This window comes from Lissotriton vulgaris, chromosome 9, assembly GCF_964263255.1.
Source record: "Lissotriton vulgaris chromosome 9, aLisVul1.2, whole genome shotgun sequence".
Taxonomy (NCBI): Eukaryota; Metazoa; Chordata; class Amphibia; order Caudata; family Salamandridae; genus Lissotriton; species Lissotriton vulgaris.
Window position 1 is genome coordinate 316,674,384 of NC_141697.1, and position 21,918 is coordinate 316,696,301.

The window sequence follows — 21,918 nt, forward strand, 5'->3', positions numbered from 1 at the left end:
ATATCATCTTTCGGATGTGTCATCCTCTCGTAATAATCCAGGTTGAGGAGAAACAGACACCCTCATGGACTTTGTAGCATAATGTCTTATGAGGCAGATAGCAGGTGTTGAAGATAAAAAAGGAAAACAAAATGACGGCCGCAGCGCAGGCCAGCTGAGGTGGAAGATAAAAGAGAAAAAACGTAGAAAAAAGACCGGGAGTTCTAAAAAAAACTTGCCTCAGCAGCCAGCACAGCTTCTGCCAGAGGAATCCATCATTTTCCTGTCATTCTGAGCAGGAAAGCAAGCCTTTCGTTTTACATCACCAGTTTGGCCACCTTCAGCCCGCACCCTGATCACCAGAAACCGCTAAACCACCGTACCTGTGTCCCCGCTGCAGCCTGCCATGTTGAGAGGTATGGCAAGGAAGATGTGCAGTGCCAAGGAGGTAATCGGCAGCGCCGCTGCTGCAGCCTGCAATGTGGAGCATACCAAGACTGAGACATGACGAAGTGTACATTTCAAGGTAATTCGATTAAACTTTAATTGTAAAAAGTACATGCAGGAACTTACTCTTGATGTGTTTTGTGTGTTATGTTATAGTCACTAAAACATGTTCAGTTTCTGATCGTGCTTCTACCTGCCAAATAGCATACACTCAGGGGCATATTACCAACGTTAAGCGATATTTGTCGCTAACGATGCTTAGCAACACATGTTTTTAATGCTAAGCATTGCCAGAAATTATCGCAGATAAACCTTGCTATTATCAAGGTTTATCGCAAAAGCGATAAAAATCGGCCGCAATGCATGAATATCGCTGAAAAATCAGCGCTATTCATGCATTACCGAGCTAATGCTCTTAGCCATGTTATCCACCTTCCATTGGATAACATGGCTAAGAACAGCTCAGGGCGGGTGTTAGCTTTTGGAGATAAAAAGAAAAAACAGGAACCCCCAGTAATGGTGACATGCTTCATCATTGGGGCCATCCCAGTTCTCTATGAAAAGGGGTGTGCTGCGACTAGCGAACTACGCAGGAGCACTGTTTTGTGAAAAGGCTATGTGTGGTGCAAAAGTGTGGTGGTGGTGGAGTGGTTGTGTGTTAAAAATACCGTGCTAGTGGGCCTCAACAATTTATTCTGCTCCTAGCTTGGTATGTGCTAAAATGGGGTAACACTGTCATCTAACCTTAAATTGGGCTAGATCAGTGTCTGACACTGATCTAGCCCAAAACAGTGCTCCTGCGTAGTTCTCTAGTTGCAGCACGCCCCTTTTCGTAGAGAACTGGGATGGCCCCAATGATGAAGCATGTCACCGTGGGGAAACCCCGGTGAGTGAGGGGACTCTAGAAAGAAATTTTTCTTTCTCATGGTAAATACTGACAGAATTACGCAGTACACCATACACGCGAACTAGGTCTCTGGACCCATTACTGGGGGTTCCTGTTTTTTCTGATATGAACTGGAGGCTGACCTAGTTCTGCTTTATCCTCCTTCTCCCCCCTTTTTCTCCTAGCTTTTGGAGATATTCGCGCATAGCGCGAATATTTCCAAATCCTTGATAATAGGAGAAATGTCGCTTAACAACATTTCTCCTATTATTTTTCTCTGGAACGCCCCCTTTGCATCTCATTAGAGATGCAAGGGGAAGCGTAGAGAAAAAGGGTGCTAACATGCGAATTTGCATGTTAGCACCCTGTTGCTGATAGGGAGATAATTTTATCTCCGCTTTCTTGGCTTTTCAAGCCAAAAAAGCGGAGATAAATCCCTTGATAAAATCCCCCTCAGTCTCTTTCAGTTTAAACGTCATTGAGACAATATTAAGAAGTTTTCAGTGTATGCCATTTTTTTCTTTCTCTCTCGTGTCTAGTTGGGTTATCTAAGTTTTCTTTCTCTCTCGTGTCTAGTTGGGTTATCTGAATGTGCTTCTGTATGTTTGTGTGCGCGTGTCTGCTTGAGCGTCTGATGCCTGACTGTGCTAGCATTTCTGCTGTGAGTGGTGTGTATCTTGCTGGTGTATGTTTGTAACTGCTTTTAATTGTACTCTGTTTGAATGGAATGGTACATGAAAGTCCTTCTACAAGAGAACTGTCTCAATAAAATTGCACTGCAAAAATTAGTTTCAACAATTTCCCTCCCAAAACACAGGTGCTGAACTTTTATATTGTTGGCTGTACGTGCCTGCTAAAAACCTAAAAGAGAAATAAAAACTCAGCCATAGATTCAGATCCTGCCTCTGTGCAGTATTTGGGAGAAACATGCAGTTGCTCAGCGCCTTTGACTCTCACTTGTCACCCCTCATCCCAGCTCAAAATTTTATTCTACCGATTCTGTGTCTCTTTCTCTCAGTACACCCTGTTTCCCTATCTCTTATTGACTTTCTCGTGTCACTTTCTAAGTATCTCTCTCTCTCCAAATCTCGCTCTACCATCCGCCCTCTTTCTCTTCCAATTTGCTAGTCCACCCATGTATCTCAATCTCTCCTTCTCTCTCTCTCTTTCACTCTCACGTCTCTCTGCTGTAGGCTCCTAGTCTCTCGCTCTTCTCATTGTCTCTCTCACCGTACCCATTTTCTCCTCTTTTCATCCCACTCTCGCCATCTCTCTATCTCTCTTATTTAACCATCCCATCCTTGTCACACAATATCTCACTCTCTCTCTATTTATCTTTCATCTTACTCACCCCGTTGTCTTCTCTCCTCCCCCTTCTCATGCTCCTGCGTCTTACTCCTTCACCCTCATCGCCCCATCTCTCTCCTTCCTTCTCTTTCTCTCTCACCTTAATCACTCACCTCTCTCTTCATCTCTCACCCCTTTATCTCTATCTCTTTCTCTCTCACCTTTCAAACTCACCTCTGTATTCATCTCTTCCCCCGTTCTCTCTTGCTCTCTTTCATTATCCATTCACCCATGTTTCCCCATCTCGCTCTCTGTCCTTAATAGCTCTTGTTTCTTCACATCTGTATCTCTATTCCTCCCGTCTGTGCTTTCCGTATCACTCTACTCCGATTCACACATTCATCTTTTGGTTCTGGCTGCTACCCTATCTACCTTTTATCTCCATCTGTCCATCTGTCTCTTGTTTCTATGTCTGCCACTTTAAGTGCCTCTTGCCTCCATCTATCTGCTGCCCTGTCTGAGCACCTAAAATGCGCATATTTTCAAATGCTTGCATTTTCCAAATATCTAAAATAAATATTTCATTCAATCCACCTCACAGCGTGAGTCAAGAGACTCAAGAGTGTGTGCATGCATATGTGTGCATGCATGTCTGTCCCAGCTGGTCGCATGTACCGCTTCTAGGCTGGCTCCATCAACACAGCTCATATGGTGGCTGGACCATTCCTACGTACAATTCTTTTGACTGCTTGTCCGGTCTCGTCGAAAATGAATGACTGGCACCATCTGATTTAATCATCGCCCGCCCATTTGAGGGGCCTATTAATAACAAGTCTTTAAGTGCTAAGTTGGTCCCCATAAAATCCATCACAAAACATAGAAGTAGGTTTCATGCTCAAGATACTTGCCAAAAGTAGTTAATAAAAGTAGCCACTCTCTGATAAGTCTAACACTAGACAACACAGTACTAACATTCACTAGAAAGACAACATTTGAAAAAATGTGTGAATAGCTAGAGGACACCTCACGGGCGCACCACCAATGGGGCTCCTGGTTGGTACTCACCAGGTTAGCCCTGTTCTCATCATCGGTGTCCACTAGCTTAACGCAAACGTATCTTGAGCATGACACCTACTTCTATTTTTAGGAGAGCCATTGGAACGATCTGTTGACAAATCGAAGTATGCCCATAGATGTATAACAATTATTGCCTTTGGGACTAGGTTTCTGTGTTTTGTGATTGAATGAGTGGAGGGCTACCTAGTCCTAGAAATCCCTCTTAACTCCTAGTATTTGAGCCCCGTAAAATCCATGTCCGCTACTGGGTACTAATCTGCCACAAATCACCACCAAATGAAAATGTCAGTCCTAATCCAGTCCTCATGCCTAGTAGAGAGGCTCCTCTAGTGCCCCTGCAGCGTGAGACGATGGACAAATCCCCAGGTAATGTTCTAGCCATCGAAGCAGTGGGTAGCGCTAGCACTGGTGAGGCTGTGGGTCCCATAAAGCAGAATTCCACGTTTTTTATCCATGATATTTTGGAACGTGGCAGGCCTTAGACCTAAGGTAGATTTACCCTCTTGGCTCTCTGAAATCCGCAAACACAACATCTTGGGCCTTATTTATGAAGGCCTTGCGCCACCGGTGCGTCACTTTTTCCCATTTTAAAAATGACGCACCGGCGGCGCAAGGTCTTCATAAATAAGGCCCCTTGTGTTTTCAGGAAACCTGGTCTACTACCCAATTCCATCTCCAAGGGTACAAAACTTTTATCCCAAAACCCAACCCTCTACTTCTGGCAGATCAAAAGGTGGCTTGGCAACTTATATCGCTAACGATCTTTCTATCAGAAGCATACAGGTTGTAGTGAGTGCGCCAAACTTCCAAATATTGAAATTAACATTAAATATAAAAGCGGTTTACTACGTAGTCAATTTTTATAACAACCTAAGGACCGAAGACATACTCCCTGTCCTGGAGGAAATTCTCCGCCTCCTACTGCTAGAACGGAAAAAAATAAGGAATAACCAATTTAATCTTATCTGGGGAGGGGACTTTAATGTTAGTCTCTGTAAAGACAGTGGCTCCAAAAAATGTGGTTTGGTGGACGAGGGGGGTTTAAATTTAACCCATTTCCCGCATTACAGTTTAGGCCACCGCTGAATGGAAATCCTAGTCACTCTAGAACCCAACCCAAAAACCTAAAAATACCCCTGTACCCCAAAACCCAAACCCAGCCCTAAAACCTAAAAATACCCCTGTACCCCAAAACCCAAACCCAATCCAAAAACCTAAAAATACCCCTATACCCCTAAACCCAAACCCAGCCCTAAAACCTAAAAATACCCCTGTACCCCAAAACCCAAACCCTTCCCAAAAACCTAAAAGTACCCCTGTACCCCAAAACCCAAACCCAGCCCTAAAACCTAAAAATACCCCTGTACCCCAAAACCCAAACCCAGCCCTAAAACCTAAAAAAAACCCTGTACCCCAAAACCCAAACCCAGCCCTAAAACCTAAAAATACCCCTGTACCCCAAAACCCAAACTGAGCCCTAAAACCTAAAAATACCCCTGTACCCCAATACCCAAACCCAGCCCTGAACCCTAAAAATACCCCTGTACCCCAAAAACCAAACTATATATATAAAATTACTTTAATTAAATTATTTTATTAATTTTAAATATTTTAGTAATTAAAAAAAAGGTAAAATAAAATAAATTACTTACCTATACTTACGTTGTAATGGCATGCGTTGTAATAGCATCTGCTATGTAATGTCATGCGTTGTAAAGCCATGCGTTGTAAAGGAACCTGCGTTGTAATGGTGTGCGTCGTAATGGTGTGCGTTGTAAAAGTTGCGTTGTAACGGTGGTTTCCCACTCACCCTCCCTATTAACCCAAGATGCACTGAGTATGGGTAAATTAAATGGTTTCACCATAAAATGGGAAACCGTGGATCCCGTTGCAATCACAGGTAGAGTTCTCAGCCGCACTCTACCACAACTAGAAACATGCCTCAATGCCGACTCTCCCCCTGAAAAAATCTTAGATAGTTTCCTGATCATTACTAAAACAATCAATGACAAACTATTAAGTAAATCAAAGGGAACTAAGAAACCAAAAAAGGGCTGGTTCAACGCTGCCACTAGGAGAGCCTATTCGTGTCTGAAGAAGGCACTCCGATACAGCATTAGAAACAAACCAGAAATAGTTCGTCTTAGAAGGGAGTATAATCAGTCCCTAAAGCAGTGTAAGCTAGAGATCAAAAAAACCTTATGGGAGACACTGCACAAAAGCTGCCTTGCAAGGGATTCAACCACATTTTGGCGTACAGTTAAAACTCCCTTCTTAACAAATCCTAATTTGAACCCTGAGAATCGAGGTGGCAGTGGATGAGTGCGCTTGGGTCACCCACTTTTCGGCTATTTTCGGGGGAACAGTTGAACCCACACAGGTACCTGCTGTACCTCGAGATGGAAGCAACCCTCGGTTTCTCCCACGAGGAGGTAGTTACTGCGCTAAAGTCATCGAAATGTGGGAAAGCCCCTGGCCCTGATGGGGTTCCTCTTGACATATTCAGACATAATTTAGATTTGTGGTCCCCTATCCTCACTAGGGTATTTGATGCAGTTAACGAAACAGGCCCAATCACCTCACGGAAATCCTCAATCCTCCTCCCAATTTTCAAGAAAGGGGATTGAAATGACCCTACTTGTTATCGACCTATTTCCTTATTAGACGCAACGGGTAAGGTCGCAGGGCGGCTAGTCCTCCAAAAACTTCGTAGCTGGGCAGCTGAAAACCAAGTACTGTCAGACCTACAGTACGGATTTCGTGAGGGTATGGGGACGGTAGAACAAGCACTAAATTTGTCCCTACTAGCGGGTAAATATGTGGGGGCGAAGAAGGGTAAACTCCATCTGGCATACGCCGACCTGTCGGCAGCGTTCGACTGTGTGTCTCATTGCAAGTTGTGGAATATCCTCATTAAAATAGGCGTAGACCCCCCTTTAATCCGCTTTATGCAAGACCTCTACTCAGGGGCATCAGCCAAAGTCCGTTATGGCACGGGGGGAGTTATCCAGGTCTTTTGACGTGGTTAAGGGAGTCAGACAGGGCTGCGTGCTGGCTCCCTTCCTTTTAAACCTGTACACTAACGGTCTGGAGGTGGCAATGCTAGAGGGTAGTCAGGATCTCCCCATGATTGGCCGTCGTCCTAGTCCAGCTCTGCTCTATGCAGACGACGCGGTCATCATGGCGCGGACTCCCTGCCAACTACAATTGCTGGTCACCAGATACTGCCAATTCATTGAAAGCTTCGATCTAAAGGTTAATAACAAGAAAACCTTCATCATGCATGTTGGGAAAGCCACTAGTCACACAAAGGGTATATATATAAACAACACCAAGTTAGACTGCACAAAAACATACCCCTATCTGAGAATTCTGATTGATAATAAGCAAAACTGGCGACCAGCTATCCAAAGCAGGAAACTGTCATTCCTTAGAACAACAACTGCCCTGTCAACTTTTGCCCGGAATCTAGGTCACCGTCCGGCACGCGAACTGCTCCAGATTAATCACGCTAAATGCTCTTCAGTAGCTCTATATGGAGCAGGGATAAGGGGCTTTACCGCCACCGCATGTATTCAAAAGGTGGAAAACTGTTTTCTAAGGTATCTACTAGCGGTCCCCAAAAGCTCCCCGATCTATGGCTGCCACGTGGAATTAGGTATGGACTATATATCTGACATCATCGCCATCCAACCAATCCTACTGTGGCAGCGTATATGGCAAACAGATGAATGCAAGCTTACTCGCTCTTTGATTATCGACTGCCTTGCCCTAGAAAGATGGAAGAGCATAACATGGCTGGATTATGTTTCAAAATGTTTCACTGATCTAAATTTGGAGTCCCATTTTACCCATCCTGAAACCATCGTGGGCATATCACGAGTCACTCTGAAAAACTTATGTTTATCCCACCTGCGTGAGCTCCGAATGGCAAGAGAGATCTCTAAGCTGACTAATATTCATCTCTTAGCAGTACAAAGCTCTTGGGGGATTCAGCCTTATTTATTGTTAACAACCATCACATATTATGACAAATTCTTGCTAACCCGGTTTCGTTTCAGTATTTTCCACCGCTTAGTGACTTTCCCCAAGACCAACGATTGGTCCGCAAATCTCTCCACCTGTCCATGTGATGGGCACTCAGAGCAAACACTTCTCCATGTAATATTCTTCTGCAGTCTCTATGACTGCCCACGGAGAAATTGGATTGTACATTTAGTAAAATACATGGGATTGCGCCAATGCCGTCCGGCGCTCCAAGCCTTACAATGTTTGGACACAGAATTTTCAATTGTCTCTATACTCTGTTTATTAAAATCATGCATTAAATTTAGGAAAGATTATGATTAATTTCATATTTAAAGTACTGTTTACACTACTGTGTATTAAGTTTTAGAAACCTTATTGTGTTTAGTACCCTTTCTCTCTTGTGTTCCAAGGATAGATTTCTTTTTATTGTATAAATTTAGTCCCTATTATACTTTGTTTTATTTGTACTAATCTAAGGAATTTGTTGTCTTTTTTAAAAAAAAAAAGTTTTTTTATTCTGTACAATTGCTTTGTTTCTTTTGTACTTTTATGGATAAGTTCCCTTATCCGAATAAAGTTTTATTTGATTTGATTTTGTCTGTCTAAGTGTGCAGATACACGTATGTATGTAGGAGTGCCTGGTTGTGTGCGCTTGAATATACATGCATGGGTATGTGAGTGTGCAAATGTATCTCCTCTTGGTAATGCTGTATATGTATGTGCATGCTTCTTTATGTGCATGTCTATGTGCATGTCTGTGTTTGTATGTGCTCCTGCCTGCATGTATATGTGTTTATGTGTGTGTGTTTGTATGCTTATATGGTTGCGCCTATCTGTGTAGGCAGCTGGCTATTCCCAAATGTGTGCATATCTATCTGTGCGTTTGTGTCTGTGTATGCATGTTTCTATGTATCTGTGCTTGCACATTTGAGTGTGTCCATCTGTGCATCTATGTTTATTGTGAAGTTTTTTTATTGCACATAAAAGGCCCAGGGGGTGGGTGAGAGGTTTTACTAAAAACAAGATCTGCGACAATAACTACTGGCTGGGGAAAATATTAACCTCATTAGTACCAGGTTAGTATTTGCATTTAACAATCAGCAACTGTACGGTGAGAGGTTAAACTTTGGAGAGAACATGCCAGTGCCCAGCATCGTGTGTCATGTTTTTTTGATGTATAGCTATCATGTATTTGTTGTAATCCGAGAGTATGCAGTAGATTATAGACTAAGTGTTTTGTTTGTGAAATACTTCGTCCTTTTTAAAATCTTGTGGCTTTAGGAGCATATCATTCAATTGCTGCTACTTTTTTTCCCCAGCCAGCATATTACTCTTACCCTCATAACCTATTTCCCATGTTCTGGTTCTCCAGTGCCACAAGCTCATACTAATGGCAATACCGCTATCCAAATATCATCACTAACTCCATACAGAAAACAAAAGTAAAGAACATTGCCATTTTTAACACCAAGAGCTCTAGCTGTCACAAATGCGAGACCTATTGCAAATGCTTGTTTATAAAGTGGTCGCTAATTGTGACCACATTCGCAATTTGCAAATGAATTGGCAATCGCAAATACGGATTATTTGGCGATCCGACTCAATACCGAATCGCTAAATCTGGCCTTGCTGTGACCATGCATTCACTTAGCGATTCCCTAATTGTTAATCGCAAAAATTTGCAATTAGGAAATCACTAAATGGACTTTCAGACAACTGGCCCCAGAGCCTTAGAGGGGGAAGCATCTGGGACACAAATGGAAAGAGGTCTGCTTTGGATCCCTTTGAGTATCTTTAGAAAAGTTTCAGGAAGAGTGGGCAGTGTTCTACCGGACCACTGCCAACTCTCTGTAAAACTTTTTAAAATTGAAAATCACATTGTTATTTTAAATGCAGCTTATTTTACTTAAAGGAAAAATAGAAGTCACTTCAATAAGAAAAATGGAATGTTTCCCTTTCATTTCTTAAGAGCAGGGAGTGGTCCATATTATCACTGTCTGCTCTGAAAAAACATTTTGCATGCATCATAAAGGGGAAAGGGTCTCCTCGGATGTTTTCCTGTTGGCAAATGGTAGTGAAGTTGAAGCAGGCAGTAAAATGCAAATTATTTGTGACTGTATTTTGCTCACAAAACATTCATGCATAGCACTGCGAGTCGCTATTAGGAAGAGACGCTTTTGACACACCACTTCCTAATACCGAATCGCTAACGCATTTTGCGGTTCGGTAATAGGTTACCGAATCACAAACTAGGTTTGGTACATAGGATAATGCATTTTTCTGGTAGCAAATGGCCCTATGAGCACAATTGGGCCATTTGCACACAGAAAAAAACTGCATACGTCTGGTCCTTAGTATTTTGTGACTACAACCTATTGTACAAGGTCAGTTTACTAAAGCAGCTTGCATTCGCAAAACGTCAGTACCCAATTTATAACCACATTTTGGTAATGTAATCTTTGTACATGTGGACCTAAGGAATTTGAACTGAAGGCATATATATTATGCCGAACATTAGAAGTCGTCCTGTACTGCATATAACCCAGTTCGCTGCTGGCGATAACCAATGAACTCTATCAGATACCCTTAAAATCTCTCGTTGACTTTATCATTGCCTTTGGCCACATTTCACCTTATTATGGCTATGTCTGGGCTACACAAATGCACCACATATTTACATACAATGCTATTACTTTCCAAATTGTTAAGCATCATTGTCTATAACAGGGCAATTACTTCACGGATAATTCAAATTGATATAAATCGAGCTGTGTCACAAGCCAGTGTATCTTTACGTGTGTGTCCATTTGTCATGATGGCGCCTCCAATAAAGATAGGTACGCCAGGCGTGTATACAGTGATCTCACTCAGCTTCCACATGGCAGCTGTGCAGAGGAGCAAGACGAGATGGTGGGAAGACGAATGTCAAGGACAACTCATTTTATCGACCTGCGAGCACCCAGTAGGTGGCCCGTATGAAAGGTCAAAGGTGCCACTCTGGGCTGGCGAGGCTTGTCAGCACACAGAGAGGGCCTGGGAGAGGCATCTGAACTCCATTAGGCTGATATTGATCCCAGTGCTGACAGCCGGCACAGCATGTAATGAGAGCAGCCGAGCCTACACATCCCAGGCCAGAGGCTGCCCGCCACATATCGACGCGGTGGCACAAGGACGGCTAATAAAGAACACTGGGAGTCTGTAGAAGGAATTACGGAAGCATAAGCAAGACAGAGAAGGATAAAACGGTTTGCATTGTTTCAGTAGCTGAACATTTCTGCTGCTATACAGGTGACCTGACAGGACTATTCTGAGGACAGACAAAGGGAATCTGTTGCCCTGAGTGACTTCCATGTTCCTAGCATGCTACATTACAATCACAAAAATGATGCCATAAGAAATAACAGTTCTATGTATTTTAAATTTGGCGTGTTGTTATAGCCTGTAGTGAGCTCTCTCTTGTGCATGTGAACACATTCTAAATTTCAGTCTGATCCTAGGAGCACCCAACAACCATCCTATTTAAGAATTGTCCATTAAACAAACTTTTCACTAAAAAGACAGCATTATATATTACATGCAAAAGCATTATTCTAACATGCTTATGGCAGAAAATGGAAGGTATCCAGCCAGCTTTTTCAAAACATAATGTGACTTCCCCTCGTGTAATGTATAGAATTACAGCTATTTCTTCACATATAAAAAAACCCCAATATTTTGACATCATTTTGTTGTTATAATTCCATCCTTTTTAGAAACATGATATGGTTTCCACTTGTACATTATATATAATTACAGCCAACAAATGTTCGTCTGGACTTTACCACACTTTTTGAAGACTCAGAGCCTCATTTATTAGAAGTCATGCATCGCTGCGTGAAAGCAGCGATGCGTCACTTCTCAGTGTGCCCTCCTTGTGACATGATGAATGCTTCATATTTACTGTATGATGAATCATGTCGCAAGGAGTTACAGATACGTCAGTATTTCTGACGTATCTGCAGGTGCAAAAGTGACGCATTGCTGGAGTCTTTCACAAAAGTGACGAAACTCCAGCAATGTGTCCTTTCACATGGGGCAAGCCCCATGTGTAAGGGCCTGAGTCAGTCTTACGCCAGCTGTGAAGCAGGCGTAAGTTTGTGACGCATTTGCACCATTGAAGTGACGCAGTGAAATCTCGTAGATTTCACTGCGTCACTTCTACGAGGCTTACTTACGTAGGAATGCCCACCCTGCATACAATGTACCTGAAGCAGGTATAATGCAGGGCAGGGAATTACAAAGTGACGCATCTGCTTAGATGCGTTACTTTTCAAATAGGGCGCACAAGGAGGCCAGTTTTACGCGCTGATGCGTCACAAAAAGTGATGCTTCGGAAGTGCAAAACTGTTTCAAGGCCTCACAAATAAGGCCCTCAATTTCTTATTTCCTACACTTATGATGTGTTGTGATAGAGGTTCTCGTTTAGTAAACTTAATTTGCCTTGCATGTCCCAACTGTTGACCCTATTGGTTGCTCAGTTGTATTTGCGCAGTAACTGAATACGTCTAGGCTTTCAAGTAGTACAAAGAGGATGTTCATCCCTTTAGAGTTAATCAGAGATGCCCACGATAAGGCATATGTTATAGTGGTACCCATCTAAATGCCACATTCTTCAAGTGGTCAAGAATGTGACATTTACTCATGATGCAAATTCTCTTCAACTACTTTCCCGAGAGAGGCTTCCCTAATATTCGCCAGAATCAAAATTCTTTTGATAGAAGTTTTAGGCTCCAGCCTGCAATCTTGATATCTGTGCATTCCTGATTGGCTAGAAAACAGAACACCATAATAATTACAAAGATGCTTGCCTCTTTTTATCTTTTATTCTTTGACAAGACAGGAACAGCTGCCCTAGTGGACGGTCTAATTTGTGGGTGTTTCTGCTCTGCTGGGATATTTGTCCCTCTCTGTGCACTGGGAAAGCATGGGTACTCTCCTTGACATGGGTTTAGCACCACCCTGCATCTTTCACTAAGGACGGGGCTGCTATCCTTTCATGAGGTCCTTTTTTAACAGAGGTAGGTCCAGGCAACAAAGTGAGGGCCACCGCATACAGATCAGGGAACCTTCCTCTTTTGAACGCGCTCTCTCCAGTTTCTCTTTTCGGATTTAAAGGTAGTGTGGCACAGCCTAACTTTTCCTTTGTTTGGCAATGGCGGTGATCCAGCAGTGATCCATCTGAGCATGGCCGGCACAGCAGCCTCCCAGGGAACTGGCATCCATTTCAATTTCTGAAGAAATTTCTACTTACACAAAAAGGATCAGGAACAACATCCTTGCATCCATCAGGGCTGCTCCAATGTTGCTCCAATTTTAGGAGTTGATAGCTCACCTCTTTAAACAAAACGACATCACGATGCATTATTTATCCATCCAGCTACTATTCCCATCATCGTTCATTTCATGGTTGTCTTTGACCCTCTGCTGAAATTTGACTAGAAGTGTGCAATAGAAAAGCCATATATATATACATATATACATACATACAAATCTATAATCATGATGATGATCATTTTGAAGAAGCCCTCTTCATAGGGCTAGGTCGTGGTCACACTGAATTGCTGTTGCGGTCTCACAAAGCCGTCAGAGGCACCTACCATGAAGGCACCCATGTGGAGTTAAATCCACACAAAAAAGACACCGGGGGGCAGATTTACAAGCCCCTTGCGCCACTTTTGTGTAATTCTTAACTTGGTAAAAGTGACGCAAAAGTGGCGCAAGGGGCTTGTAAATCTGCCCCGCGATATCTACACATTTGTTGAATGACACGCAGTTCTAGCCTTTTGGAAAGAAATAGTAACCATATTCAAATTGGTCCCTAACACAGAAATTCACATGCCATCCTCGATCCTACTGTTGAATGCTCTCTCCTCATTAACCTTTCCATAGAAATTCTTCAAGCTTTGGATTGCTATATGTCAAAAAATATATTCTAAAGATCTGGAAATCACCACCACATATTGATTAGAGGGTGAAAGATATAAGTATGGAAGCATCTTTAGTGAGGATCACATCTAAGGAAAGATGACTGTAGCTTATTGCTGTATAATTCAATTCCTTAGAATGTTTTTTAAATGTTAAGCAGATTGCCTCATCATACCCTTATTTATATTATAAATATAATCTCTTATTGACCTCACTTTTCCATCAACCATGTACTTTCCTAACTATGATGTTACTTTGCCTCTTGAATGTAGAAAATACATACCAAGATTTACTCTTTGGCTGTATCTTAATGCAAACATCTTATCATAAAAAAAGAAATAAACACAAGTGGCAGCTGCATTTTAAGATATTTGCCTCCAAACTGGATGTATTTTAATGGGGTTGGATTATTATGCTCCATGCTCCAGGTAGTATGCACCAGGCCAGCAGAGGCCCCTCCATTAGGGCGGTGGAGCGCCACCCGCCCTGCCACCACCCTCAAATAAAATGATAATACAATGGATTTTAAACCTGTTTTATTATCTTTTTATTTTAATTCCAGTGGACCCGCCTCCAGGACTCGGGCGAGTCTTGGGGGTGGGTCCAGGGCGAGTATACTGCTGGTGGGGGAGTGCTGGGCACTCACTCCCTTCACTGCACATGACAGTTTGGCTGGCGAAGCTATCTCCAGCCCCAGCTGTGTTGCTGGGATTGAGAAGAGCAGGCACAGGCTCCTTGTCTGCCTAGGAGTGCCAGTTGCCAGCACTCAGGCCAATCCTGATTCTGCATTCATGCAGTCTGGGAGCTTATACCGAGAAGAAGGAAGGTTGTGGTGTGGTGGTGTTCAGGTAAATCAATGTAAAGACTTAAGGTAACAAATATAACACAATCACATTACGATTAAAATAATAAACTAAAGAAGATGTTTAAAAAAAGAACCAACAGTTACTATTTTGCTAAAGTAAGTACAAAATATATTTTATTAATAATCGTTTAAGCAATAAAATGGCCCATTCTTACTGTTCCATTCATATCTGCAATCATACATCTCAGAAAACCTGGACTCAACTAAAACATCAGTTTGATGACAAAAATAATAGTAACAGTTGATGTCCGGTTTTCATAAGTATGGAAGCATCTTTAGTGAGGATCACATCTAAGGAAAGATGACTGTAGCTTATTGCTTATCGCTGCATCTGGTGTGAAAATTACAAACACACCACAGGAAGTGTGCAGCTCTACTACTGACTTGGCAATGACTTTATTGCTGGCATCGGCTCGAGATTTGCTGCAGGGTATCGAAATGGCAGTCTCCCCTGACACAGAACGCTTTTGTTTGAACTGGATGTCAGGCGACGTTAACGGAGCAACCGTTGGCATAGTTGGAATGGGACGTATTGGATATAAAATTGCTCAGAGAGCCAGAGCCTTTGAAATGAAAATTCTGTATCACAATAGAAATCGAAGGTAAAGCATGTAACCTATTTTGATAACTCATAAATGATGTCATAAGTCAAGCAACTTTTTTGGAATTCAGAAGGTGTCCTTTTGTGCCTGAAAATCCCTAGAATTATTCCGCTTGGTGAGACCAGGGAGCTCCCTGTTCCCATAATAAAGGAGGCGTAAAAAAAAAAAAAGAACAATGTGGCACAATTACAATTGACTGCTGTATGCACACGTTTCAGCACTGGAGAGCGCCTTCTTCAGGAAAAGGCCACAATACATCAACAGTGATATCTGTGAAGAAAATGTTTCATGTGTTCAGGTAAGTCATTTTATCTTTTTTTATTTTTTGGCCCCCAACACCCTCCCTCCCCACCTCCCTCCTCCGGCCCGCCCTGACACTTTGGCAGGGGACAGCCTCCTACTACACTAGCCACCATTACTAGCAGCTATGGACCTTCCTTACACAAGGAAATATGATTCATTCAGACCCTCACAGCTACTGCACCACTACTTCCTCTACATGAAAATAGCAACTTTGCTCTACGGGTACTAGTACTATTCTCCAGACCACGTTACCAGATCCTTGTGGACACTACATAGGTCTACTCTGTACTAGGTTGAGATATTTCAGGGAAATGGTGCCAATTGCAATGCAGAGAGAGTGTGAAAGAGTTAAGGATTATGAGCCAGAAGTGGGTGCCCCTCAATGCTACTGAGAAGGGCGCTGGTCCTTCTTTATTTGTTTTCAAGCTGTTTCCATGCACTTTTAACAGAAGTTTAAGAAGGGAGATAGAGAATGTTGTGATTGCTGATACATCCACTCGATCAGGAAATCGGCATCATCCATCCACTTCTAGCTAATATAAAAAAAAAACTATATCAAGGACTATCCCACCCCTGCCCAGCATATTGGCAAAATCAAAGATGGTGGTTTTCTCCCAATTTCCATGGGCCTCTTTCTGCCCATGCTGCCACAAACTCTTTCCAGCAACATTGTACAGGAACCTGATGTAGGGCAGTAGAGAAAGAAGCCTGCCCTATGTCCATTCTTAAGAGTAAGAGTTCCCCCGACGTCATTACCTTAATTATCTGGGGGTAGCTGGTCACAGCTATGGAAAATAACATAATCACCCTTTGCCTCTCTCAATCTCTCAGGAATGAGTCTATTAGTCACTGGGGCTTTGGTTATGACATATTGTAGGCATAGTAAATAATTCCATCAGGCAGTTCATAGGGTGAATTTCAATAGTGGCAAGCTCAGAGAAAAAAAATTCTTACACACTTATATAACAGATTTCAACTAGAGTAAATCTAATGTTAGATATGAATTCTAACCCCAGTAAAATAGTAGACAGTGAGCCTGGTTCTTGTGCCACGTGTCCATCAAGAGCTACAACTTTAAATAAAGGGTACAAAGTGAAAAATACCATAGATAGCACACTTCACCCAAAAGGAATAGGATTTTTCAGTCCCCAACTGAATCATAATAATTTAGACTGGGCCCCATTGGAACACATGGTGCACAGATGGGGCCTGCAAAGATGTCAGGCTGGGTCAGACAACAGTTTTCCTCATTCAGCATACATGTACGTGTGCCCACATTCAAACTACTCAGACGTATTTACCCCAGCCATCTGCAGCAACTAACCATATATTAAAATTGGGCATTGAAGGTAGCAACTTGTAGCCAATTTATACCGTGAATTAATATTGCATTTGGCTGTCTCACTCCACAGCACATATGAAAACTCCTCAAATTACGAGGTTTTCCACCATGGGCCTTTCAGTAATGCAGTTGCCAAAGATAAGAGTGGAAAGCTTCTCTTGTCCTACAGGCTTGCTCGTCATTCTGTTTTGAGGCAGTAACGCAGACCAGCAGTCCTGGCTATTTAGCCACACTAAACCTAGTAATCTCTAAAGCCCAATATGTGCTCAATCTTTGTTCTGAAACTGAGGTACTTGGTCCCTATGCAGTGCATTATGTTGCTGACAATGCACTTGTGTAAAAAGTGCTTTTCAATTCATCGCCTTCTCTTTTTCCCTTCTCTTACATATCTGACCATTACACTGCATTGGGGCAGGAAAGAGGACCAGCAGTCCTAGATAGTTAGCCACACTAAACCTAGTAATCTCTAAAGCCCAATATGTGCTCAATCCTTGTTCTGAAACTGAGGTACTTGGTCCCTATGCAGTGCATTATGTTGCTGACAATGCACTTGTGTAAAAAGTGCTTTTCAATTCATCGCCTTCTCTTTTTCCCTTCTCTTACATATCTGACCATTACACTGCATTGGGGCAGGAAAGAGGACCAGCAGTCCTAGATAGTTAGCCACACTAAACCTAGTAATCTTTAAAGGCCAATATGTGTTCCACTTTGTTCTGAAATCGAACCATTTAGCCCATAGGCACATATGAGGAGGTATGGAGGGTTCGCCAATAGCTATGTCGTCCGCATGAAGCAGAATTTGTAACTATTATGGAAACGGCCAATGCGTAGCACAATCATGGCTTTAGTGAGCACCTGGTTGTTTGTCGGAAACTAACAAGAAGTGAAGTTTGACACGCAGCGTGCGAGATTAGAACTGCACACATAATGGCAACATTACGATTTCTAGGCTTTCTGCAAAAAGATACTGCGAAGAATTCGTGTGGGGTTGAAATCACAAAGAATGCTTCACCCTTAGTTAGACATTGGGTAACACGTTTTATAATATATAAAGGGGGTAACATCATGATATTTTCTCATAGAGCCCCGTGCCAAGAAGGACAATTGAAGGAAGTCCATATCACCACGGGAGTAACGAGGGTTTAACCATATCAGGAACGTATATCCAATTCTATAAGGTGAGCGTTATAACTAATATGAAGTAGTAAAAAATAGTTTTACTAACCTAGAAAGGGAATTGATTAAAGTACATTCATGCTCTTTTTTCATAGGTGGAATCAGCAAAAAATTTTAAAATATAAAAACGGTAAACTGGAAACAACCATACCAGAAATACCTCAAGACAAATAGGTGAGCGAGGTTGTCTTGCGATTAAGGGGTTGAAAAATAATGGTATCATGCAACTAAAAGGAACTATTCTAACTCTTTCAGATTAAATAATATCCAAAATATTAAGACAACCGAATAGAAGCCTACACCGATGTAAACATCTGATTACCCTAACTAAGGTGTGTAAGAAAATAGGATGACCTAGTGAGAATAATTCATAAATTAAATAAGGAGGGAGAACTTAATATGTTATTACCCGCTTCCCCGCAGGGCAGAATTGAACATAACTGCCAGAGAAATGGGAAAGAATATATACCGCGAGCAATATTAAGTGCCTGCTTTAACACACAAGGTAGGATGTGGGATGAACATAGTATGTTTTAAAATCTGACAACTAGATTAATGATTTTAAAAGAACCCTTTTTCTGTTGGTAGAGCGAGACTAGAATTAGCCGCCAAAGAAGTTCTACTTCAATCAAATATCCTGAGCAGAAAGGGATATCTTTAAAGGTATGCAATCTTATTGATTGCGTGGCATCTTAGTTGAGGGAAATGAATGGATGCATGAGTATTTGAGCCCATATACCCTAGTCCATATTGATCATTAAGGGGGGCTGGCTCCAAGGGTCACCATAGTGTTGTAAGTGCATAGTGGAACCACAAATAATGATGTACAAGCACAGAAAAGATTTATAAAGAAGGGATAAAAAAGAGAAAAAATTGCTAATTACACGATGAATGTATTCTTATATTGGTATTTTCTGTTTACAGATAGATGTGTACATCAGAATTGCCCTGAGGAAGGTGGGGCACATTGCCACAACCACCGAAACGCGTCGACTACCCCGTAGGGGATGTATTGATTTTGTACATTTTATAATTATGTGCTATTGCAATTGATGTCTTTAAAAGTATGTTGACCTTTGTATTTTTGTGTCTACAGATCTGCCCAAAAAAACACTGAAATCTAGGTACCACTGAGTAGACTGATATTGTTTTTAACCAATTGTGATGAATTCATGTTTTATAATGTATCAAATACTTTTTTAAACAAAATCTGTTTTTATAATAAAAATTCTGATGTTTTTGTACATGAAATAGTTTATGTCTTTGTGGTTCTACTATAGCATATTATTGGTGAACAGGCTGAATGAAAACATGTTGTGATGAGTGAATGACTTAGTTCCCCATTGAAATCAAGAACCCAGGGAACATTCAATTCTTTTTTACAACACAAATTACACCCACGCCGCTGGCCACACACTGGACCCCATCTTCTCCACAGGCACCCACGTCTCCTTCGACCACACCACCGAACTCCACTGGAACGACCACCACTGCATCCACTTCACCTTCAACAAACCGACCACGCCCACAGCACCCAACAGCTGCCTCGCCGCTGCTGGAGCAAAGTCCCCAAACACCAACTGATCACCACCCTTACCCAGAACCCACCCAACAACCCTACCAACCCAGACGCCGCAGCCCACAACCTCAGACAGTGGATAGACAACTGCGCCAACACCCTCGCCCCACTCAGAAAACCCTCCAACAACCACGCCAGCAAGAGAGCAACCTGGTTCACCGACGAGCTGCTGAGCTCCAACGCGCCTGCGGAAACTGGAGAAGTCATGGCTCCGCGAACGCACTTCGGACAACCGTGCAGCCCGCAAGGAGGCCACTCGCAGACATCACTACCTCATCAGAATAGCCAAGAGATCCTCCTTCAAAAACCGCCGGGACAACAACGCACACAACAGCAAAGAGCTCTTCAGCATCGTAAAAGAACTTGCCAACCCCAGTGCCAACACCAATGACATACCGCCCTAACAAGAACTGTGCGACTCACTAGCCATCTTCTTCCACAGCAAGATCACGGACATCCATGACAGCTTCAACACCATGACCGCCCGACTACGCCAGACCCTTCTCCCCCTGTGAACACCACCAGCGGCAACCGCCTGACCTCCTGGGCCAACATCAACGGCGGCGAGACACGCAAGGTCATGAACTCCATCGACTCAGGATCTCTGTCAGACCCGTGCCCACATCACGTATTCAACAAAGCAGACGCCGCCATCTCACCCCAACTACGGAAGATCATTAACATCTCCTTCAAAACAGCTACATCCCGGAAAGCTGGAAGCATGCCGAAATAAATGCCCTCCTCAAGAAGCCCAAAGCGGACCCCAAGGACCTCAATAACTTCCGACCCATCTCCCTGCTCCCGTTCCCGGCAAAGGTCATTGAGTAAATCGTAAACATGCAACTGGCCCTCCACTTGGAAGACAACAACATCTTGGACACGTCCCAGTCCTGGTTCAGACGAAACCAAAGCACCGAGACAGCCCTCATCGCCGCCACAGACGACATCAAGACAATGGCGAAACGTCAGCCCTCATCCTCCTGGACCTGTCAGCCGCCTTGGACACGGTCTGCCATCGCACGCTAAAGACACGCCTCCTAGAAGCCAGGATCCAAGAGAAGGCCCTTGACTGGACCACGTCCTTCTTCTACGGCAGAACCCAGAGCATCTGCCTTCCGCACTTCCGCTTCGAAGACACCGACATCATCTGCGGCGTCCCCCAGGGCTCATCCCTCAGCCTGACGCTGTTCAACGTCTACATGGCACCCCTCGCACGAGTGGCCCACCAACACGACCTCAACATCATCTCCTACGACGACGACACCCAGCTCATCCTCTCCGTCACCAAGGACCCGCACACCGCCAAAAACAACCTCCACGAGGGAATGAAGGCCGTCGCCGACTGGATGGAGAACAGCCGTCTGAAACTGAACTCGGACAAGACGGAGGTACTCATCCTCGGACCCACCCCCTCAGCCTGGGACGACTCCGGGTGGCCGAACAAACTGGGAACAGCACCGACAACCACCGAACATGCACGCAACCTAGGATTCATCCTCGAATCCTCCCTCTCCATGTCTAAACAGATCAGTGCTGTCTCCTCCACCTGCTACAACACCCTCTGCATACTCCGCAGGATCTACAAGTGGATCCTGACCGAAACAAAAAGAACGGTGACACAGGCCCTCGTCAGCAGCAGACTGGACTATGGCAACGCACTCTACGCAGGAATCCCAGCCAAACACCTACAACGACTGCAACGCATCCAAAATGCATCCACCCGACTGATCTTCAACGTCCCCCGCCGCAGCCACATCACCCTCCACCTGAGAGACCTACACTGGCTTCCCGTCGACAAGAGAATCACCTTCAAGCTCCTTACCCACGCTCACAAAGCACTGCACAACGCCGGACCAGCCTACCTGAACAGCAGACTCAACTTCTACACCCCAACCGGCCAGCGCCGCTCCACCAGCCTTGCCCCCTCTGATGTCCCCCGCATCCAACGAACAACCTCCGGGGAAAGATCCTTCTCCTACCTCGCCGCCAAGACCTGGAACACCCTCCCTACCCACCTACGGCAGATCAAAGACCTGCTCGCCTTCAGAAGACTCCTTAAGACCTGGCTCTTCGAGCAGAAGCAGCACCCCCTTCCCCTCAGTGCCTTGAGACCCTCATGGGTAAGTAGCGCGCTCTACAAGTATTCTTATTGATTGATTGATTGAGTGTGAGCAGAGTTTCAGCACGTAGGGCCAAAGGTCAGTTCAAGACTTAAATAGTAGATTCACAATCTAAAAAAAATTGTAACTCTCCGTTACCAAAAAAATCGAAATCTCTATAGCTAATCACTAACCTGAGGCCTCTGAAGGGAGAGCTGAAAAAGGTTGAAGACAATGAGAACTTCTTGGTGCCATCGGAAGGCAGAGAAAGAACAATTTCTTT